This window comes from Rousettus aegyptiacus, unplaced genomic scaffold (assembly GCF_014176215.1).
Source record: "Rousettus aegyptiacus isolate mRouAeg1 unplaced genomic scaffold, mRouAeg1.p scaffold_m13_p_4, whole genome shotgun sequence".
NCBI lineage: Eukaryota > Metazoa > Chordata > Mammalia > Chiroptera > Pteropodidae > Rousettus > Rousettus aegyptiacus.
In genome coordinates, this window is record NW_023416307.1 from 98254491 (window position 1) to 98279798 (window position 25308).

At 35.6% G+C, this 25308-nt stretch overlaps 1 protein-coding gene across 2 annotated transcripts in view; it reads left to right on the top strand.

Annotated features, from left to right (window-relative positions):
- AGTR1 (angiotensin II receptor type 1) overlaps positions 1-25308 on the top strand; it is a 43985-nt gene that overhangs the window by 16363 nt on the left and 2314 nt on the right. The gene's annotated exons all lie outside the window — the stretch shown is intronic.

Consider the following 25308-nt stretch of genomic DNA (forward strand, 5'->3'; position numbering starts at 1 on the left):
ACTAAGGACAAAGCGTGAACAAAGCGGACACACCACCTGACCTCACAGAACTTACATTCTAGCCCATGTAGACAGAGAAACAATCAATAAAATATACACTATATTGCATGACGTGGAGAATCGGAATAGAACATGGAAGTAGTGAGAGGGAAGATGCAGTTTTGAAAGAGTGATTAAAGAAAGCCTCCTTAGTAAAAAGGAATGAACTCTATGGCTCTCTGTGGGAAGATTGCTCTAGGGGGAGAGGGCAAAGGCAAAGGCCTTGAGGCAGTATTGTGCCAGCATATCCAAGGCACAGCAAAATAGGCCAATATCCTTAGAAACCACAAAAGAATGGATAAAAAAGAATGGTCAAGTATTGAAGGGTATGAGAAACTAGCAGGTAAAAACTAGAGGCATTTAGAATGGATGCCTGAAGAGGAGGAAACAAATGAAAATTTTTAAATGTAAATGGTTTAAAGACTTAAAATGCTTCAAAATGTAGTGAAATGTTTCTAAAATTGGATATTTTAACAAGCAGGTCTATTATTCAATTCCCAATGGGTGGTTCTGACTGTAATTCAGGCTCTAATTATTAGAAACTTGCATTCAATGTCAGCTCCTCCTGGATACCTAACTGATTTGTTTAGTGCATTTGGTATACTTCAAAACCACTGCCTATCACTGACCTGTAATCCCATGTCTCTGGGCCTTAAAATAGAACTTTCAAGTAATAGAGAGGGGTGCACAACAATGCCATTAGATTTTTTTAAAATAATAATTTTTATTCTTAGACAAATAGACCAGTTAACAAGCCCTCAGGATCCATTGACTGTAAAATGGTTTCATATACTGGTAATTCCATTTAAAAATTTTTATCTTCAAGTCCAACAAAAAGAAAATTCTAAACAAAAATATAGAGTTTGGATTGTATATGTGGCATCCATCTACAATTAACTAGGAATAATATTATTTAATGGAAAATTTCAAATTTAACCAACTCTAAACATATAAGATAGTCTGAGTGAGTAGGAAGAATCCTGACTTTGTGTTATTTTTTAGTGGCGGTGTTTTCTCATAATCCCCATGTTTTTTTCTTTCCTGTTAGTCTTCGAGGTTTCCTAATGAGGATTAGGGAACAGGCATATTTAACAATTTGTATTTGCGGGTTGCAAACAAGAAAATGAAGACTAATAGTTTCTCCCTGATAATTTGATTCTTTATCTTCTTTCCCAATAGCTTAGGCAAATGCCTTTGTACTATTTCTTACAGATGGCCAAAGAAAAGACAAGCATCTGTGATGTCATGCTTCCCTGAAATGAGCCAGTTTTTCTTAACTGCCTTACAGTTAAACTCCATTGGAGACTTCTCCAAGAGTAAGAAATGAGAAGTGATCATGAACAGAATTAGAAAAAAATATGCAACTTCCTTTATTCTAGAAAAACAATACTTACTTGCTGGTTAACAATGCTATAGTGAACATTTTGTACATTTTTTCTGCATGTGTAGAGAGTTTTAGGATATGTACTTGGAAGTGGAAATAATGATTTGATTCCCAAAGTTATGGTGATAGAAGGAAACAGGGTTGTGCTGGATTGACAGAAAGACATAGGGTTCTGTCCTGAAATTCCTGGCTTTTAAATTGAAATAAGACCCAAAAGAACTGGTATAATTCTAGGTCATAAGGCTAGTTAATCATACAAACAGTTATTTATTTATAGTTATACAGGAACTTATTTCCCAGTACCCCTCATATCACTGATATTCCATAAAATCAGCCTTGCAAGGAACTAGAACATTTTGAGAATATATAATAATAGATAACTTTAAATGAGAGGTTTTCCTTTTCTTACACAAAAACATGAAAGTTGGTTTGAATTTATGCAGACTTCTGTCCAGGCAAGTGCCTCTAATTTCAGGAAGCATTTAACTCTAGGGTGTCCTTGGAAATTGCAGCATCGAGGCCAAACTGCCAAGTCTAATCCCTTTCCTCTGAGTAAAACCTTTTTAGTTATATGTCAGTAGCTGGTCTTTGTTCTCTTTAGTGCCTGTTGCAAAATACAGCAATTCTATTATTAAATCCCAGTAATATTGGAAAGATAAGTTAACATAACGCCTGAAATTGAATCAGTATTCTGTCCCTAATAAAAAGTTAGTCACAGCTTCCTTCAAATCTTCCACAGAAATTTCTCCCCAAAAGAGCTATTAGATAGCATTTTAGGGAAAACAAACTTTTTCAGTTGCTAGGGGTAGAGTAATGAAAGAGTTGAAAATAGCATTTTAAGCACAACCATTTTATTTCTTTCAGTTCCCTGAGGTTGAACAGAGTTTTAACTTCAGTTTTTTAACCGCCTTGAAAATAATTTGTTTCTATTTGACTCATATCAGTGCAATATTTTATCTTCTTAATCTAGTAGAGTCACAAATTTAAGTCATCATCCAGATCAGAAAGAAATATGTGAGACTTAAGTAATCTAGAAGGGAAATAGTCTCACTCAAAAATAAATACATACATACATACATATATACATACATACATACATACATACATACATACATACATACATACATAAAAGAAAAAGAAAAAAAATCTCAAATCTAGTAATGAATCATCCTTGAAACTCTCTCAACTTTTGGTCTAATTTTATGGGTAAAAACTTTGGTAGATGAGTTTGGGAAGCAACTAGTACCAGGTACTGTTTCATGCACATTATCTTATTTATCTCTCAAAGTAACACTTAAGAGGTAACTATTATTATTGTCATTGTACTGCATTACTATTTATAAATAGTAAAAAGGATCAGAGAAAATAATTGTTAACATTTCTTAACTGGACATTTACTAGGTCAGTCACTTCTGCATTTTCTTATTTAATCCACCAAAAAACAAAAACAAAACAACAACAACAACAAAAAACCAGAAACTAAAACAAAACCCTATAGGCTAGGTTCTTTTAGTGGCTTCATTTTTTCACACTGAGTCTAGACGGCCACATTGCTAACCAATGCCAGGACCAGAACTAGAATTGGAGACTGACTCCAACACTTTGGTGGTGACTATTTCTCTCCCAGATGTAACCCATCAAATTCTTCATACCCTGAGAGCTTCCTGTTGCTGTTTCTAAGTGCTACACTATCAATACACACACACACACACACACACACACACACACACACACGAACACTTAATATTAAATTAGAGGTTTATATAGATATTGGATGCAAGTACTATAAGCTAGCCTTATTTTGAATAATAGGAGAGTAAGGAGCTGTGAAAGATATGTTCAGGATTGGATAAAGCAGATATTTTTCTGTCACATTTCAGTCAGAAAATTGTTAATTCATATGCCACCAGCCATCACAGAAATGCAACAGGAAATGAAAACTTAACTACTTTAAGTAATGTGGTCTGTAGTACAAATTATTGCACTGTGAATTAGTTTCCTTCTGCTGTAGAATTGATCATTCAGATTATGTAGACAAGCAGGGTAAGACATTACTAAAATTATATTGAATCCTAGATTTGAGATCTACATAAAACACTAAGTAATTTGCTTATGAATACATAGAAAGCACTTTTTTAAAGGATTGGGATAGGTTATTTTCTGTTCTGTTAAATATTAGCCTTTGAAATGAACCCAGCTGATCTGCTAAATAACACTTGCAAATTGTTGTGTTTTAATAAAGTGACAGACTGAGAGAGAAGCCACACTAGACCTGCTTATGTTTCTGGAGGCGTTATAGGCCAGGAACATTATGCAATCATGCCGTTTAAAAGAAGGGAGCCTCTTAGCGTTGCACCTTGCCTGGCAACAAATGTAGCCACTTACTCCAAATGCAGTCATAATTAGAATCTGAAAATCTAGCTTCAGAATCCCAAACCCCTGGTGCCATACTCAATAAATTACAGCTTTTATACCTGTAATATTTTCAACTATTCCATTTAAATACGTGAATTTGTGAGTGATGTTTTAGGAGTCCTGCTCTATCAGACTATGGGAAGGCTTCACCATTATTAATCATGTGTCCTATAAATGGGACACCTCATTTTTAGATTTTTGGAGGGCTCAGAGGGCAGACCCAAATGGGCTAGTCTAGTGTAAATCTCAGGGCTGAACATGGAGCACTGTGAAAATTTAGAAAACCCAAGTTACAGTGGGTATCATTAGCATTCATCATTTTTATATTATAGCTTTAACCAGGCAAACCCAGGCTCATGCATTAGTTTATAAAATTTCAGCAGAGCCTTGTAAAGCCTGAAAAAACATTAATTTTTAATTAAATCTTGGATGACCAATAAAAGAAAATTTTGTTTAAAAACACTCATAAAAGTTGTACAACTGGTGTTTTAAATGAACGTAACTAAGAATTAATTTAACTTTTTGTTTCAATAGGAAAATGAATGCTTTAAACTTTAAGGTTAAATCACAGAAGTCTTAAAATACACTGGGGAAAACTATTTTGCAGAAAACAAGTTTTGTTCCTCTTATTTGTGACTGGCTGTTGATGTCTAAGTTTCAGAGTATGAAGTTGTGCTCAGCTGTCTTCTAGCAATAAGTAGCAGTGGAGACTTGGTTCCCTTCTAAATGGAAGGGTTCCTGTTAGTTTTTCTCCTTCATTTTCTAAAGTGTTGTGATTTTTATTACCTGGCATTATGTCTTTAAAAGCTTTTAAATATTAAAATGTAGAAATAGGTATTGAAATTGAGAGCTGAAAGTCTCAGCCAGTTGGGTATGATTTTTTAAAATGGGTAATACAGACCTCTAGTGGTAGAACAGTTTGAAAGCCTCTGCAAGGAAAGGAAATTGTGAGGCAAGTGCCTGCATTTTAAGTCAAAAAAAAAAAAAAAAAAACTTAGTTAAAATTACTCACATTGCAAAATTCATATATTTTGTACAAACCAAAAAAGGTAGGAATGTGCTACAAGGGAAAGTGAAGTATTTCCCATGTTTGTCGATGCTCCTTGATTCTCCTAAAATAAACAAGGACCTTTCCACCAAAGCCTCAGCACGAAATCTGGATCTGTATTGAGTTTCCCCAGATTAACATCTGATGCATTTATCATATGAGTGGTGCTGACAGACATTTGTGTTATGTGAAATAGATTTTATTTTCCTTGGTTCACAGTTTTGCCACATTTGGGACTCTTCTTCTGCTAGACTCCAAGGACTGTCCATGAAAATGCAAGAGTCGCTCACACAGCCACAGCTTGCCTGTCCTGTCCCCAGGTCTCCCTCGCTGTGGGCAGACACACTCCAGTGGAGTAGTTTCAGTGACTGGCGCAGCTCTCCAGTCTACATGAGGGGCAAACTATTGGGTCCATGTACAAACTTAGGTGATTATTAAATGTCCCTCTAGACTAGCACTTCTCAAATTCGAATGCACATACAAATCACCAGGAGACTCTTACTGAAATGTGGATTCTAACTCAATAGGTGTGGGATGGGGCCTGACCTTGCTTTGCTGATGGGCTCCCAGGTGATGCTGATGCTGTTCATATAGGACCATATGGGAATAGCAAGGAGACTCTAACTTCTCTTTATTTTTTTAATTATATTTCTTATTTTTACTGATTTCTTTCTTTCTTTCTTTCTTTTTTTTACTTTAATGGCATCTCTTAAAATTTAATTTTTGAATTTGTTAAGCTTTTCAAGTTCTCTTTCACTTCACTATAAATATCACTGGGAAACATTCAAATTATGTAAAGTTTATCTTATGTTTTAAAAATGGTTCAGTGTCATCTGTTTATCTTGGTGAGTTCATGGTGGTTTATCTTGGTGAGTATCTCTACACACTTGAAGTCATCGGGCACTCGTACCCACAATTAAATTTCTGATTAGCCATACTGGAAGAGTGGGTAAAATCTGGTTTTGTGCCTGTTGAAAAACCACTTAGAGCCCAAAGTAACACCCAAGTTGCAAAATCAAACAGAATAAAAAGCACAAGCTGAGACCATAAAAATCAACAGATTAAAGTATGGGAAAATATATTTTTCCGACGAAAACTATTATAATGCCATCATCTAAATAACTTCCTATCATAGCATGCTGTCAACTTTAATTTTGAAATACATAATTTTGGAACTTATGTCATGGGGTAGTCTATAAAAGCCTCTTGCAAACTTTTAACATCTAGCTTCAAATCAAAAATAATGTATTAACAAGCCATAAGATGGAGGGAGTACATAAATTATCATCATTGCCCTGCATGAACAGTAATTCACAGGTTTGGCTCAGACACAACTTAGATGAAATAATTAACTGTACAGTACTTAACAGTATAAAAGTAATTAATCTAGCTGCCTCATACTGGTTTGGCCTAAATAAACATGCAATAAAAAAAGCCATATGATTTTATTATTTTCTCACTCTGATTACTACTTTAGTAAGATGGAATTTTAACATGTCAGAAAGATATCTTTTAAAATATCACTATTTTCAAAAGTTAATGTACTGGTTATAAGCTGAATGAGTTCCATGTATTCATAATGGTGAGCAGATGTTCTCAATTAATAGTTCTATGCATTCTGCTTCACTAGAGTTCAGTGAAAATGATTATTTTAAATAAGATATAAATTTTTAAAAAATTTATTTTTTTTTATCAGCAAATCACATAGACTCTGTTGATGGTACCACAATCGTATGCTAGTGTAGCTTTCACAAAATGTTTCAGGTAAACTTAGTTTGAGCCCTGTGGGTTCTGGGAAGAGACAAGTTGCCTTTTGCCTTACAGTCCCTTTTCCAGCAGGATCATTAGTTGGAATGAGGGCAACAAATAAGACAGGTATCCCTGTTTGGGCAACAGAAGAGTGCTCAAGTGATTCCTGCCAGGGAGAGAGGTTGATCCCACTCGGGTGTTTGTTTTGTTTTGTTTTGTTTTGTTTAAGTCTACTCTCAGTGTACGGACACTCCTTTGCCTAATGTTATAGACTATGGCATGCTCTCCCCTATAGGACTACGTTGATTGATCACTGTATTATTATCCTCATTTTATAAATAGGCAAAGAAGAGGATGAGGCTGAGTAATTCTTTCAAAATAAAATAGTACAAGATGCAGGATCAAAAAGCAAACCCACTATACACACTATGTTTTTTTCTTGTACCTAAATACTTATAATAAAGTTTAATTTATAAATTAAGCATAGAGATTAACAATAACTAATAATAAAATAAAATAATTATAACAGTGTACTATAATACAACTTATGAGAATGTGGATCTCTTAAAATATTGTACTCTACTCACTGTCTTGATGATGTGAGATGACAAAATGCCTAAATGACAAAATGAAGTGAAGTGAATGACATAGGCATCGTGACGTAGCATTGGGCTACTGCTGAGTTTCTGATAATATGTCAGGAGGATCATCTGCTTCAGGTGATCCTGGATCATAAAGCCATGATGATGTCAATGGTTAAATGTCAGGAGCAGATGATGTCAATGGTTGGGGAAATTTGTTCTCAGACCACAGTTGCCTGTGGGTAATGAAACCATGGAAAGTTAAGCAGTAGTTAAGGGAAGAGTATTGTAGTGTGAAAAGCATAAAATTTTCTCTTCACACAAAATTAAATTAAAATGGAAGTTAGTATTTTTGCAGCTCCCCATCCTTCCCATCCAAGGTACTATGTATAAAATCATGAACTATGTTCTTCAAGCTGGCCAAGCAATTAACCCAAATATACATTTGTTCTTTTACAGAATTCAAAATATGCTCATGGGAATTAAACCACTTTTCCAACAAAGCTGAAAAATCAACTTACTTGTGCAGGAAGTTTTATGAAGGCTAGAATCCCATGAAGTGTATATGTGAGCCCAGTGTTACTGTTCATGAGAAACATTCCATCTTCAACCAGAATTAACCCTGTGTAACACCCTCAGTCAATGTAGCTACCTAATCAATAGCAGATATATTCTCTTTATTTCTTTTGTGTGCTCCTAAACCTACAGTGAATAAATTTAGAAAATATATTAATATTAAAAACACAAATGTACAGCTCACTTTAGAAACTTTCTTTACTTGACAACAAAGCTTTCAAAAATAAATATTTTTAACACTTACTAAACACATTTTAAAATCATCACTGGTTATATAACAGAGCCATTAGGTCAATGTAGCTCTATGAAATAGCATCAGTCCAGTTCACTACTGAAAATCTTTTGGGCACTAGATGACTTTTTAAAAATAAATTTTAAAACAATATTCAAGAACACACAAATGCCACAGATTCTGTGCTATATTCAGCCATGTGGAGACATCACTTTAGTGAAATACAGCAACAGCTCTAAAAGATACAACAGTATCTTTAACAGTATAGAAAATGAAGAGAGCAAAATTGGTGGCAGGAACAATTCAGGGAGGTGACATTCAGGCTGCCATTCTGAGACAGTTCTCAGACAGACTAAGCCAGTCTCACGCATACCCAGATAGGACAGCCCTGCTCTATGAGAGCAGGGGTGGATAATAACTTCATCCCATCCCATTTCTGTTTTTCCAATACCTCACACTCCCAGTCATGGATTGTTGCTAAAATGGAAGGAGGGCATACCTAACTGTGGTATACTTCAGGCATTTAGTGTAGTATAAAAACATAGCAATGCGGGTCTGTAGCATTTGCCAGAGTTTAGAGTCTGTTTTCTCAGTTGTAAATAAAGTGGTTGGCCTACATCCTAAGTTGTAAATTGGCAGCCCTTGAACCAAATTTGATCTGTGGAGGATTTCTGTTTAGCTCAACATAATGTTGCTTCTTATTTTTTCATTTGCTTTATTGAAAACATTTCAAAATATTTCACATTAAATTTGAGATTTCTGGCTTACCTTAAAAAATCAGCCTGTATCTCCCTCTGATCACAATTAGCTCAATTAGCTGTAGCTGAGAAGTGACTCCCCCACCTCCTCTGAGAAAGGGGAAGGATCCTCCCTTCACCACCACGCCCACTTCACCTATCTCTGTCACTCCTAACCCCTTTCGATGTTTGAATATGTAAACGCTGAATCATAGAATTTCTAGGATCATTCTAGTAATAAACTGTTATAAATATCTGATTTAAGTTGCTTCAATAAAAGCAAAAACTGTAGAGAATAATAGCTGAACTACATTATAGTTTAAAATAGACTTTGCTTGGGTAGCCGGACAACCAAAAACCATTTACTATACAGTAATTGTGTGTGTTTACAGGGACAAAGGGCATACATATATATTCCTGTATTTTGCTGAAAGCAATAAATTTGATCCATAAATTTCCCTCTATAGCAGAAATTCCTGATCCGCCTAGGGAAAAAGCTATTCTTCAAACCTGAATTGAAAGTCCATAGTGGCAGAATGACATTTTATGTAATCTTATTTTGTTGGTGTAACATAAACCATCGAATTTACCTAGAGAATGGCTTTAAGCTGATCATTTACATGTATACAAATATGCTTACTGAAATAGACTGATTCCTAAACATATTTTCTCTGAATTGGAACCTCTTCATATCATATTATTCAAAATTATTAGCATATTATGTTATTCTCACAAAGTTCTAATAAATCTGCCTTCTCTATTTAGCCTAATTTGTTTTTCCATTATTTTATATAGTAATAAAGTAATACCAAAAACAGAAACAATACAGTGTTGTAAAATTATTATGAAGTGAATCTCATGAAATCATATTAAAGAACAATAGTTACTACATGTTAACTCAGATAATTCAAGGAAGATACTTATATGAATACTAGGGGTGCTGTTGGCAAAGAATTTTTTTTCTCCGAATAGTCCATTTTGAAGGAAATTTTTCCCATTTAATTAGTTGAGCTATGATTCATCAAGCAAAGATCTATAGTGTGACATTTTTTCCTCCTCTAACTTAAAGTAATCCTCAGATCATCTGAGCTTTAGATGTTCATACTTTTAATTCCTCGTGGTTCTTTACATTGCCTTATGGGATTAATAACAAATTATAGCACCATATTGACAGGATTCCTAACATCATTCCAATCTGTTTCTTGGCTATGAGTAATAGTGTAACAGTAACATGCATAGAAAGTAAAATTATGAGGGTAATTTACGTAGTATTTGTGTGGGGACATATAAATATATATTGAGAACATATATATAATAGTAATAATAGTAATAATAATAGTAATAATAGATAATAGATTTATCATGTGTTTAATATATGACAATCTTTTTTCACCATGTTTTATTTAACCCTCATGTTTACAGTATACAGTAAGTTTTTTACCCTATTTTAAAGATGAAGAGACTAATTTTCAAAGATGGTGGTTAAATTGGCCAGTTACAAGATAAGTCAGAGGTGGAGCCAGGATCTTAACTGATCTTTGTGACTTCAAAGCTTATGGTTTATTTGTTTCCTATAATGCCTGCCAGCCAATAGACTCTGCTAACATGAATTAAATTAATGTTCCCTATTCTAAGTGGTGAACATATAGATTATTTTTAATATATAGATTAGCTTTTCACTTTTTTATTGTATCTATTCTATTCATATCTTTTAAGGAAATTACTTTAAACATATAATCTTATAATATTCTTCTAAGGACAGGGTAGAGGCTTTAGGGTACCATTCCTGTTTGTCAGATCAAAATCCAATTAAGGTTTAATTGTTTGCCTAAGGTCTCAGTTTCTAGAGAGGCAAAGAAAAAGCCTGAGTCCTACACCCTAAGTTCTAGACTAATGCTCATTCTAAGGCTTTTGTCCCCCCTGATAAAACTTGCAATCAACTGATTTCTGTTCTTGGACTTCTTAAATTGTGTTGCTTTCTTACTCATTGTTTTTGGTGTTATATATCAAGACTTGACATCAGCATTCACTATATCTTTTACTCCTAATTCTGAGTAATTCCATCTTATAGCTTATTTTTGTATTTTATGGGCTTTTTCCTTTATTTTACCCCAATCATCCAGGAAAGGCTGCCTGACTCTTTTGAAAGCTCTGATGTCCTCAGTGAAAAGGCCTTCCACATGACCTTGTTTGTCCCCCATGGACTTGCATATCACAACTTCAAATGCCTCACTAAAATGTTACCCATTTGGCATCAGTATACAGAAAAGGCTGCACTCAGTGATAAGAAGTACAGTGGTCTTTTACTAGTAGGAAAAGAGAATTCTTAATGAAAAAAAAAAAGATGAAGTAATTCTAGAAGAAATTTGTAGGGAAATACCACAAGAACCAAAAAAACAATTCAAATTTTGCTCGTAGAATTCTATCAATATTGCTTCTCAAGAGACCCTTTTTCCAGAAATGTTCTTCTCTGGCTACAAAAACAGCTGTTTCATGTTTTTCAGATCAGTAAAGCAGTTAGGCAGAGGAGGCAAGCAACAGAGTTTCAAACTAAGTAACTGAAACTCTGGTTGCCAAACTTGCAGAAATTATCTTTTGTTATTAGGTATGTTTATCCTCTCTTTCTCACTTTTCTCCACTTGGTTTCATTCTAATGAGAGCCCTGATGACAGGCTACATTTAATATGTTGTTTCACAAAGGAAAAAAAAAAGCCTACTGTGCATGCAAAGTTGAGTTTACATACAAATATTACAAAGTCATTTCAGACCCTAACCATAGTCTATTAGCTGACAGGCATTATAAGAAACAAATAAACAATAAACCATAAGCTTTGAAATCACAAAGGTCAGTTGAGATCCTGGCTCCACCTCTGACTTATCTCATAACTGGCCAATTTGCTCACCCTCTTTGAACATTAGTCTCTTCGATCTTTAAAATGAGATAAAAAAAAAAAAACCTTATTGTATACTGTAAACATAAGCATTAAATAAAACATGGGGGGGGGGAGTTGCCATATATTAAACACAATAAATCTATTATAACTATAATTATATATATTCTTGAAGTCAATAGAAACCCTTTTGCGGCTCTCAGTCAGGTTTCTGGCTGTCATACCACCAGAGGGCAGGGTTTGACTTCCAGACATGGTGGTGTCTTTCCTCCAGAGGCAACCCTGTGGCCACTATAATAGCCATCAAATCCCCTGAAGACTTTATAATAAATCTAAATTCAAATTCTCTCTTCCAGTGTACTTGTGCAGAATACTGGAGTTCTGGAAAATGCTTAGGGTAATTTCTAGAATTATCTGACACAGTAGATATTTAGTCAGCTCATAATTTCAGAAGTTCTACTAAGTAGTCAACATGACCTTTGGACAGTTGAAGGTTACCTGATAGGATTTTATCTTTTGCGGAGTCTATAGTTTCCCTAGGAAGATGGTGAATATAATACATAAAACAAAAGTCACCAATAAAATATAATATACAGTTACTTTATTCCATAACAGATAAGAACTATGGATTATAGAGAATTTAAAAAAAAAAAGTAGGGACCAGGACAAGGTTTCTCAACAGCAGCACTATTGACATCTTAGGCTAAATTCTTTGGTGTAGGATCCTGGCCTGTGCTTTGTAAGGTGATTAGTAGTCTCTCTGGTTTCTACCTACTAGATGCTAGTAATACCTCCCACCTCCCTCTCACCCTGTTGTAAGAACCATATGTCTCCAGACATTGCCAAATGTCCCTGAAGGGAAAAATTACCCCAGTAGAGAAGCACTGAACTAGAGTATGAAGAGATGATCTTACAAAAACAAAGAAAAAGAAAAAGAAAAAACTGAGCCTTGGAACTTTAGAATGTCAAAAATGTAAGAACCTGCTCTCTAAGCCTGTTTCCTCATCTGAAGAATGAGAATAATGGTGCCTTCACTCATAGGCCTCGTATTAGTTCGCCAGGACTGCCATAACAAAATACTAAAGACTGTGTGGCTTAAACAACAGAAATTTATTTCCTCACAGTTCTGGATGCTAGAAGTTCAAAATTGAGGTGCTGGCAGAGTAGGTTTCTGGTGAAACCTCTATTCCTCACGTGCAGATGGCCACCTTCTCTCTGTCCTTACATGGCTTTTCTTCTATACAAGCGCATCCCTGGGGTGTCTTTTCCTTACAAGGACACCAATAATATTGGATTAGGGCCCCAACTTCATGACTTCATTCAACCTGAATCACCTCTTTAAAGACCTTATCACCAACTAGAATAACATTGGGGATTAAGGCTTTCACCTATGAGTTTTGGCGGCACATAGTCAGTCCATAACAGGGCTCTTGAAAAGATAAAAGAAATTATCACAATACTTAGCACATAGTAAGCATTCAATTATAAATGTTACTAATGTTAATATTAAGCCACCATTGTAAGTCATCTTTGTGAATCAGATACAAGCAAAAACACAGAAGAGTACAAAACAATAAGTTTATTTGAATACTTGTTTGTCACTTTGTGCTAAAGTTACATAGCTGAAAAGTTTAAATGGACATTATCCCTGTTGACATAGCTAATCATTTCAAGGATGCGCTGTTTCCCCTTTTGTGAAGGTCAAAGGGCAGGATCTCCTGCATCCCGAGCATCTGGTGAGTTGTTAATGATCCAGAAATAAATTTTTGAGTGCTTTGGAGGTTCTCTGTGTGTAAAGAAATTCTACACAAATATTTCTCAGAGAGGAGGCGTGACAGTGAGAACTCACTTTCACTCTCTTAATTATATTTATAAGCTTCACCCATCTTACCAGGAGGTAAGAACAAAAATAAATTGGCAAGAAAAAAAATAAACAGCTTCAAACAGCCATGGTCTTCAGCTGGAACAGAGTAACTGTGGAGATTTCGAAATTGCAGAGGAACATTGGCCTTTGTCAGCCAAAAATATGTTTATAAAAAAAAAAAAGGATATTAGTGTTTCCATCACACTGGCTTACCATTTGAAATTTGCTGGCTCAAGTGAAATTATGCCATCCTATTTACCACTGTGGGGTTCCCTTCCTAAACACAACTGCTTTAGGATTGGAGGCTTATAACTCTGTGGACAAGAGTGAGCTTAGCTAGCTGGAAAAACAAGAGGAGAGTGTTAATATCTCACAAGGAAGAGAAGCACTAACAGGGCTGTTGTTACAGCAAGTCCAAGAAGAATGGAGTCGACATTGACAGTTGCTGACCCGAATGGTTTTGTTGTCTGTAATAAAAGCAGAAGCGGCTTGCTGAAAGTCAGGGCATTAAAAAAAGTCACTATAGCAAAGTTAAGGACAAGGTGTGACATGGAGTGTTTAAGAATATTCACCTTGTCTTTAAAGAGTTGCTGCTGTATGAGTAATGTGCCACTTGGCTACACAGCCCATCTATGCAGAAATGCTATATTTCCACTTTCCAGACCAAGGTTACATTTCATTTTACATTTAGAGGAGAAACAACAGTCAAAGACAAAAGTGATACATGATCTTACGTAGCTCTCCTGGAAAGAGTTTTTTTCTCTTGCTCAGACTGCACACAAATACTGGGAATATATTTTAATTTCAAATCTGATGTGTGACATCTGGTAACTCTTATTGCTAATGAAATTTTCACAGGAAGCAGCAGTCAACGGTATCTCATCGTATTTTTCAGTTGGCAAAGTGTTGTTTACCTTTTATTGGCCCAGCATCCGTGCCTCTTCTCACAGGCTGTTTAATTAGAAAACACAAGTAACCCCACATAGGAAATGGAGTGGTCAATAATAGTAGATAGACTGGGATAAACTTTTTATTACAATCAGGGGTGTGGTATCATTGTAATTTAATTTTTTAAATTACATAGGTATTCAAGAGAATGATTAGAGCTGGCAAAACTGTCCAGTCCAAGCAGCTTATCAGCAGTGTCTGTCAGTGCCCCCGCCCCAGGCTTTCCCTTTTTTCTGGTACTTAGCTTCTTCCCCTCCCAGCACCACATGCAGTTTCCCAGTCCCTCTTATCTAAATTTGTTTACAGAGGGAAAATTGGTCATTTACAACATAGTGCGAATTTAACAACACTGACAAAACTCTCAAAGCCACAGGATTTCATGGCATCTCCACACACATGATCTCATTTGATGTTGCCAGCACTTTCGCGAGCCAGACTGGACGGATATTTTTTACTTCATCATTATCAAGTACTTCGTGATAATAATCATCATTTCCAGATGAAGGAAATGAGTCACATGTTAAATGAAGAGCTAAAGACCCCATAGCCCATAAGAGATGAGTCATATACAGACATACAGGTGTTACGGTTTTTGTACAAACTGAAGGCAAGACCCTCCACCAGCAAAAGATTACAACTCGCTTTATTGTGATACTTACTTTATTGTGATGGTCTGGAACTGAACCTGCGATATCTCCAAGCTAAGACCTGGTTCAGATCTTTTAGTTCCCATAACCATGCTCTTCCACCACTTTAACTCTGGTCTGTCAGTGCGTCTTCTCCCCCAGGTAGATCTTAATTCTAAGGGATGCATGGAGGTGGGCCTAGCCCACTCAACTCTAAAGAATCCCAGACATTTGTGAGTAGGTGCGAAGAGTATTTTACTAGATGACATCCTGTTGGGCTCTCCTTAACTACACCAGTCCAGAATGTTTAAATAAAATACACAGTTGCACCAAAAGAAAAAAGAAGCTGTGGAACTTCAGCTGGCTTCATACTTATGAAAGAAAGACAATTCTTACATAAAAAATAAATAAAAAGAATTATCGGTTTAATGAATAATTCTCAAACTGCACTTAGGAGTTTGTTTGTACTTCAGGTTTTTAGGCCTCAGAAGAGCCAAATGAAAACATTTTGGCTGAGGGCACTTTTATTTGTTGGATTTGGTTTTGCCCATTTATTATGATTATCAGCATATAAACCAGAGTTGCAAATTAAGATGCCAAACAGGGCAGTGATTTTAAAATATTAGCATGCATCAGAATCACCTCGAGTACTCATTAAAATACAAATTGCTGGACCCCACCTACAGAGTTTCTGATTCTGTAGTTCTAGGGTGGGGCCTGAGATTTACATTCCTAATGAATTCCCAGGTGATACTAATATTGCTGTTCCAGAGACCACATTTTCAGAATGATTGCTCTAAGGGCTAATAGGTAATTTAAGCAAGAGAAGCATCTAATGCAGAGCTATCCAATTAGGTGGCCAGCTCCCAAGTCCAAGAGCACTTGAAATGTGGCTAGTTTCAACTGAAATGTGCTAGAAACATAAATTACACTCTGGCTTTTAAAGAATTGGTATTAAAAAAATGTAAAATAATTTTTGTATTGACTACATGTTGAAATTACAATATTTTGATATCTAGGGTTAAATAAACTATATTATCAAAATTAATTTCACCTTTTTTTACTTTTATAAAGTAGCTACTGGGAACATTTAAATTACATATGCGGCTCACATTGTATTCCTTTCAAACAGCACTAACCTAAAGTATCAGAAAATAGAGAATGGTGGGGATTAGTGAGCTATAGAGAATTCTAATCCCAAAAGCTGCAAATGCTTTTGGGGGCCAAAGAAAATATATCTGTTGGCCAGATTTAGTCTGAGGGCCTGACATTGTACCCAACATTTGCTGTCACAGTCATTAAATGAAGCTATATAATATGCACCATTTTTACTTTATTGCCACATTAATCAAGTGCGTCATTATAATGATGAAAATATATTTGCTGTTCATAGATATAGTTAACACACTGGTGGTTGCCAGAGGCGGGGGGTGGGAGACAGGCAAAATGAGGGAGTTAAAAGACAGAGGGAGTCAAAAGGTACAAACTTCCTGTTATAAACTATGTCATGGGAATATTATGTACAGCATGGTGACTATAGTTAATAATACTGTATTGCATATTTAAATGTTGCTAAGGAAATAGATTTTTAAAAAGTTCTCATCATAAACAAAGTATGTATGGTAACGGATGTTAACTAGATTTATTGTAGTGATCATTTTACAATATATACAAATATTGAATCATCATGTTGTACACCTGAAACTAATATGTCTGTCAGTTGTACCCCAGTTTTAAAAAAAAAAATTATGTGGAACTTCTGAATGAAAAAATTTCATTAGTCTTTTGAAGTTCTGAGCTTTCTTTCATTAAATCCATTTTACTTATTCTTGCATTATAGAGACGTTATTTTTTCAAAGTACTTTTATGTCTTCCAAAGACCTCACTTTTTAACAATCTGTGAAATAGAGGCAAAAACAGATATTGGTGTTCTCAATCTAAATGTTTTGTAATATTTAAAGGGTAACAAAGGGATTAGGTTACCTGCATATGATTGTCCTGCTGGCTAGTGACAGAGCAGACCTTTCAACAGAAGTCTAGTCTAGTGCTTTTATTGTCAGTCTGTTCTTCTGTCTCTCAGTTTTACAGCATTTTAATGTAAAAAATAAAAAAGTAAAAAGTATAGGGTATACAAAACTGTTTGAAAAAACTAAGAATAAATAATATTACCCTAATAAAATTCATTTTCTTAGGACCAAAGTCTATTCAGCTCTTCAAAACACTGACTAATATAATACTTGAAATATTCTAAATACTGGTTCTTTTATAATTCTGTGCCCTCACATCTGTGTTTTCATCTGGTCAACCGAACACCTTAACTAATTGCTGAACTTTAAAAAGTTGTGTTTTTCCTACAAAGAATCAGAGAGTAGGTTCATTTTGTATGAGTTATTTTAACAATAACAGATCGTGCCACCTTTTTCATAGGATGATGTAATTTCTACTGTCTAACTGCAGGATATGCTTTTAATTTCAATTTACAGTCATGATCCAATTTGTCCTTACCTTTCCACCTGGTATTGCCAATGCATAACACAGTGGATGCCTGAGAGGCTCAGCGTCTTTGGCCAAAAAGGGAGTAAAACCAGCTAGTCTAGATAGTACCTAAACCTATAATCTTGACCTCATTAACCTAGGGTCACAATCAGATATCCCAGTGTTGTACTGAGGAAACATTTCTTTGAGTAGGTAATTTCAAAAATGGGGAACCACTGTTACTTTAAATCATTATCTTATATGGAGTTTATTCATTTTCATCAAAAAGTAAAATTCTTTTCACTTTGTTTTTAATAAAAAGTTCTTGTATTTAATTATGCTATGTTATGTCATTGTGGATTAATTTTATATTGATAATAGATAATTGGCTGATTTAATGATTTATATAGCCGTTTCTACTTGTCAAGCCATTATTGTCTTTGTCTTCAAAGATCTATACTTATTCAAGAGAAAGATTATAAAATTTCAGTGTTTCAAAAGATTTCTTTAAGTCCCTGAGGATGCAGAAAACTAAGTGACTAGTTCAAGTTCACCAGCTGGAGAGTGAGAAAGACAAAATTAGAACTAGTCTCCTCATATATTATGCAGGACTAATTGGTAAACAATCATTCAAAGACTTGCTGCTATCAGGACATTGGGCAATTTTAGAAAATATATAAAATATATTGAATATTTAATCCTTACAGCTTCATTTAAAATTTATGGTTATGTGATATGTATAGTATTAACAACTTTAATCTGAAATAAATTGCCACGTGGCCTATAATATCTAACACAAAATGCATAATACATATAAATTCTATAATATCAATTTTAAGGGTATAAATTAATTAATGCTTCCTTTCCTGCCCAGTAACTTTCCTCATATCCCTCAAAGTGGGAATTGAAACCAGATAAGCAGTTTCTGCTGCCAATTTAGTCTCGAAGAAGCAAATTGGAATGGCTTCACAAAGTGGATAAAGCAGTTGTCACTGACTGAGGTGCCCACATAGTCACTACCTTTTTCATCTGTTAAAAGAGAAAAGCTTGTGAAGAGTCTCCAAGATCCATATTATTAAAAATGATGTTTCTTCCCACTTGATGGCTAAGATGCTGAGCTTTGAAATGTGTTTATGATTCTCTCAAGGAAATTCTGTGAGTCCATAAGTTTGAAGAATTTGAGGATACAAGAGGGCAGGGATTCATTTATAGATGAGCTTTCTCCCAAGTTAGGTTTTGTAGTCCTTTCTTCCTAATCACTGGAGCCAGACTCCATCCAGGCTTGCTGGAAAGCCTTCCATGGCCATCTATACTTAACATAACAAGAATATTTTCTACTAACACCAGCATGTCAAAGAAAGATTTTTTAAACACATGATTAGACTTAATCACATATCTTTCATCCCTATCTCTTTCTCTCGTTTTTTGAAATTAAAAAAAAAAAAAGACTCATACAACAAAAACAGCCAAGAGTTTAGGATAGAAAAGTGTAAAGGGAAATACCATAGGAATGAAGGAAGTTGTTCAGGGGACTTGGAATATTCAGCACAACTGAGTTGTTTATAACTTACGGAGTGGAGAAGGAATTAATAATAGTTTAGTGTTATGTTATTAGATATTACAGTACTGAATAATATCCAATAAGCTAAAATTCAGAATTAACATTACTTTCCTTGAAATTTATACTCTAATTTGGAAGGAACTTCTGAATATTCTTTCATAAAGCTGAATTCTTTAAGTTCTTGGGCTATTTTGAATGAAGCAAAGGGGAAGACTGGTTGAGGATGACAGAACATTTAACCACCATCGCCACAGTTGTTTACTATCAGTATGTCCAGAAATAAAAAAGTGGCTTGTGCGATTTTCATTTTTTGTGAGGGCAGGCCACAGTGGGTGATATTGGCTTGGGAAGAGGGCCAAATATTACTCTTCACCACTTAACCATTAAGTCTGAGGAGACTGAATCTGAAATATTTAATTAGTGTGGCATTAATAATTTTAATAAAATGTTTTATATTAAGAGAAATATTCATCCAGGAATTTCAGAGGTGAATAAAACATCATCTCCAAGGAAAGTATTTAACATAAAGAAGTAAGATTAAGATTGCTAATCAATAGCACGACATTCTCCTCCTGTCCATGTGACTTGAAAGCAGTTCTCATCACCTGTCCAATGGTGCAGGCTCTTCGCCATGCTCCCTTCTTCATGACTGCCAACATGGAGAAGAATACCACCCAGAAAGGCTTGGATGCTTCATCAAAGGGCATGATGTGCATAGAGGGACATGAAGAGGACCAAGACTATGGTCCAAAGTTTACTGAGTTCAAGCAACTTAACTATTATCCCCAAATAATGTTCAGGACAACTTCCGGTCAAGATTTAGACAATGGACTAAGCAGTCATGGGCATTCCCCTTCTCTCGCTAAACACATTAAATATCAGATCATGGTTCCGAATAGAGACTACAGGATGCTAACACCAACACCAGATACACAGCTGAGATAAAGTTCAAATGACTTCACGAGGTTGAAAGTCAAGGCCACTAGACTTGGTACTGAAGGCAATTGAAATTGAGTTTCCTGCGTAGACCAGCCAAAATGTGAGAATGGATAGAGGGCCTAATCTGCAGTAACTGCAGACAAAATATGGATTTAGAAACTAGGCTAAGAATTGGCATTAAAAATGTTTCCAGATCAAGTATTTGTACACCCAAGCAGAAATTTCACAGCACACCACCATCCACTTAGGCCTCCTACAGAAATTATTTTCCACTACAGATGACCTCACTGTCAAAGATTACAATAACTAAGATAAAAGCAAATACCAAAAAAGAGCCTCCACAGATTAAACAAATAGAATTTATACCTGAAGAATCCATAAATAGTAAAGCAATTAAATAGGGGGTTTTAACATACAGATGTTCAAACTTTTTAAGGAGATAAAAGTATAAATAGACTCCATAAAATAAGAACAGAAAGTTTAGAAATAAGAACAAGTAGATTTGAAAAAAACAAACAAGTAGAAACTCTAAAAATTTTAGTGTTAACTTCTATGATCCAGTGAATTCACAAATGGAGACTGACTGAGTTGTTCCTTGTAGAATGCCTCATTCATTACTGGGGGAAAATATGCAGGAGCAGAAGTGGTTGCTTTCTAAAATTTGCATTATAAAATGGGAGCAATAAAGAGAATGACTTTTGAATAGGATGGTTTATTCAGCTGCCCAGCATTAAAAGCAAATGACAAACACTGGCTCACTCTTTTTGATATCTGAGAAAGATACTTTGATAGATGATTATTCTAAAATACAATTATGTGGTCTTTTAATTCTCTATTATCATATGAAACTATGGAGTATTTTTTTTTTCTTTAGATTGCAAGCTCATTTAAAAAGGAGCTTGTAAAGAACATTTAATTAGATTGGTTTTGGCTTGCCTAAAATCTTAAGAAGGTATGAACATTCTAATCAAAGTCTTGAATTCTTAGAATTAAAAAAGAAAGAAAAAATTTTTTCTTATCCTGTTTTTAAAAGCCAGAGAAACTATCAAGGAATATAAGATAACTCCTACAAAAGCAAGCAGTGGATTAATGTGTGGCCACCGTGAGCCAACCTTGTGTTTGCAGCAGACTAAAAGTTCCCACCTGACTCATGGAATATTGATTCAGCTGTTTACAGTTACCTTTTACTCATACTTTGAAAGAACAACAGCTTGGTATTTTTAGCCTTAATGAGAGTGAAGAGTCGAATAAAACACATTTATTAAACACTTACTATCTCATTTAATTCCTACAAAAATCATGTGCAATACGATCATTGATCCCATTTCTGAAAGATGAGGAAAATGAGGATCATGTTCAGAAAAAAGAGGTGACTTACCCAGAATCACACAGATTTGTAAGTGGCAAAGAAAGATTCCATGACAAGTATTTTGAATCCAAATCCCATCTTCTTTCTCCCTCCCAGAAAAAAAAATGGTGCTACAGAACTCATGTAAGCCTGTGCCTGGGAATAGGCTATGATGAGACACAGAAAGAGAGAGGGGTAGATCCTCTCATGCTTTCATGAGTATCCTCCCCACCTATAACCACGCTGGGAGAAGAAACAGGATGAAACCGAAATATAGCTGCTTTCTGGGGCTCACAAGTTTGGGTCCTGTTAGAATACTTCTCTTTCCTTCAGCTTCTCAGCAAAATGGCATCCTTTCAGTTTAAAAGAAAAAAAGAACCTCATGCTTTCCTAGTCATTTATCAACAACCTAAGGTGGCTGCCAATTACAAGTTCCATTTTCCCTCTTTCCTGAGAAACAAGTTTCTCTAGGGAAGCCTACCAGTGAGAGAAATGAGTGAAAGGTGGTAAACAATAGAGAAGAAGAGAGAAAGAAGAGAGGAGAGGAGAGGAGAGGAGAGGGGAAGGGAGGGGAGGGGAGGGGAGAGGAGGGGAGGGAAGAGAGAAAGAAGAAAAAGGAAGGAAAGAAGGAAGGAAGGAAGGAAGGAAGGAAGGAAGGAAGGAAGGAAGGAAGGAAGGAAGGAAGGAAGGAAGGAGAGAAAAAAAATGGGCAATTATAACAGATTCTCATACCAAAAAAAACAACAACAACAGTGCAGACCAGAGAATATTTCTTGATTCTTACACACCAGTAGGGCCTGTGTTACCCTCCCATCTAGTACACATTCAGACCCCATCCCACTGCCAAGAGGGTAGTTCACTATCTATAAATTTACAAGAGCAGTTTTCCACAGATGAGGCTATAGGCATTTGTAAGAACAAAATGTTCAAGTGATAATGCAATCTCTACTCCACTCTGTTTCCCATAAACCCTCCAAAGTCCAAATACTATCTTCTCTGGAAAGCATCCCTAATCACTCCCTCATACCCCTCCATTGGGCTGGGTCAATGGTAAATACAGAATATTCCACAGGCCTCTTGTATGGTAAAGTATTCAATACATTGGAGATAATTTCATCTTTAAGGCTCCTGTCCTCCCAAATAGACTTAAATGGAAGAGGAGTATGACTTTATTCACTATGTATTCCTGAGCCCAGCACACAGTAGGTATTCATTGACTATAGGATGACTACCTGCTGAATGCACTATTTGTAGTCTGTTTCTCTGCACTTTTTACCACTATTTTCTTCACTTAAAATCTTCTCCCCCTTTCCTCCAGACTCAAGTATGAGGAAATTTGTTTCCTTACTAGGTAGGAAGTCTTGGTCATTACTTATATAAACATTTATCTAAAATGTTCTTTGAATTAGTATATTCTATGCTATGTCCGAAGTTTCTCAAGTGATATATTCATTAAAATAAAAAATACCTCCCTGAAATTTCTAGGGATGCTCCCCAGCTGTTCAGAGCAACCTTTTACATATTCAGCATTAGTCAGTATGAATTGAGGAGGACTGAAGGGGAGGCTGACCTCAGATTGTGAAGGAATTGGAATCCAAAACAATGTTTCTAAATTGGTTCTTTCAAACATGAACTTCCCCCCACTGAAACTCTTTTTATAAATGATGGTTACAGTTTCAGCCTAGTCAATAAAATGCTACCTGCCTTAGACACAGGACTAATGAACCCAACCTCAGTTGTATGCCCTCAAAGCAGGGTCGAGAGAGGAAGGAAAAGAGGGGAGAATTTCCTCCCTGTACCCAAGCTCAGGGCACCCAAGGGATCCTAATGCATGAAGTTTATTCCTTCCTATCTTTTAGTGCCCTTGTGTCCAAGCTGAAATAAATATTTACTTCCGTCCTAGTTTTTAGTTTTGGAGTTCACCCAGACTGCTTTTAATCTTTGAAATTCTTTCACCTTGACATTTCCAATTTTTTCCTAGGCAAAATCCAACTGATCTTAACAGATGTTAGGAAAGCAAATGAGTAAATTAATCCACGTTAAGGTTTAAATGACTGCTAGCCTGTAAGACTTTTATGAAGCACTTAATTTTTAATAGAGAATATTTGTTTACCTAAATGAATTTATACTTCTAATTTGGTATAATTTCAGTATTTATAATAAAATGAACTGAAAATTCAGCAAAATGTAGGGAAATCCTTCTGGGTGAGGAGAAAATAGGTCATAGCTCCCTGAGAGCCCAGCCCTAGTTTCTATTAAATTATTCCTTCTTTTCATCTTCTGTTTTGTAAACCACAGATTTCTAAAAGTGCCAAGCCCTTTTTTTGTTTGCTTGTTTTGGTTTGGTTTGGATTTGGTTTTGGTTTCTTAGCCAAGGTGAGGCCATAATTAACTTTGAGTATTTTCTATGAGATTCTTTGAGGAGCAGAGTGTAAATTGATTTCATTAGCCCCACAGAAATTATTCTCAATACTTTATACTATTAGCTTTTAATTTATATCCTAGTCATCATTCATTCATTTGTCCATTCACTCTCATATTCACTAGACAGTTATGTTTCCTGGAATGTGCCAAGGCCTACACTGGTAAACAAGCTCTACTCTTAAGCATCTGACAAACCAGTAGTAGAGAAGACAGATTTGTCAACAGACTATTATAATTTGGTGTCAAAACCCACATCCGAAGTGCCATAGCACACAGAAAATGGAATAGCCAATGGCCCAAAAAAGTCAGGAAGGCTTCAGAGAGGAAGTGACATTTTCCTGTTTGTAGATGCTAATGCCCTCATGAATGAAAGAAGAAGAAAGGGATTTAGATTATTCAGGGCTGAATACAAAAGAAGTTAATGAGGACATGGTGCCAAAACGCAGTAGCCACTTCAGAACCCCTTTCTTCACAATTTTTCTCTTAAAACCTGACTACTTGAGTCTCATCCCTTTCACAGCAACATTTTGTTCCAAGACGCACACGACCTTACGCCCATCCAGCTCTCTCGGATGCCAAACACAGCTGTCCTGGGCAGACTAGTGGTGTCTTAGTCTTTTTCCTCTTCTTGCCCAGGACACTATCGTGAGGAGAATGCACAGCCATGCTGATCTAGGGACCTGCTTCTGGTGTAGCAATAGGATCTTCATCCGGTACCACCACCCTGCATGGTCAACCTTGGCTGTACCCAATGATCACCTTTACCACAGAGCGTGCCTGTGCCATATCCTGTGATGTTACCCTCGGAGCATCCTTCCCAAGGATTTTCTGAGGAACTCTTGTCTAAGGCACAATATGTTGATTTTTTAAATCACATAAATGAATAGCGTAATTGATAATGCAAAAGATTGGAGCAAATATTTGCAGAAGTCTTTATGGAGCTCATTCCTGAGCATCTGATTCTTTCTAAAGGACTATTGCTATCTCAGATCCCTACAAAAGACATGTTTTATTGATAGTCCTAACCTAATCTATTCATTCAACATCTTTATTACTCAAATGGTTCATCTTAAAGTTAATTCCAGAAATGACTGGCAGGACAAAAGTTAAGAGATTCAGATCTTTTTGCTAGACCGAGTTGATAGTTAAAAGAGTAAGTGGTTACTACCTGTAGTAACCAAGAAAACCATGGAAAAATGCTATTCCCCAGAGGTTTGAACCCTTTCTCTTATCTCCTCTTAATTCTCGTAATGATCAATTCTTCAGTAACCTAGAGACAGCTATTCTGAACACTTAAAGGAGAATGCTAAAAATTTTTATACCTAAGTAAAGATTGCGGGATGGGAGCAATAGTTAAAAATAAGATACAGATGTGTCATATTTCTGAGGTTAAAAACAAATTAATTGGCCTTGCTTTACTTCAGGAAAAACTCAAATCTTTCTGAATAACTAATTCTGTAATGTTTTCTGA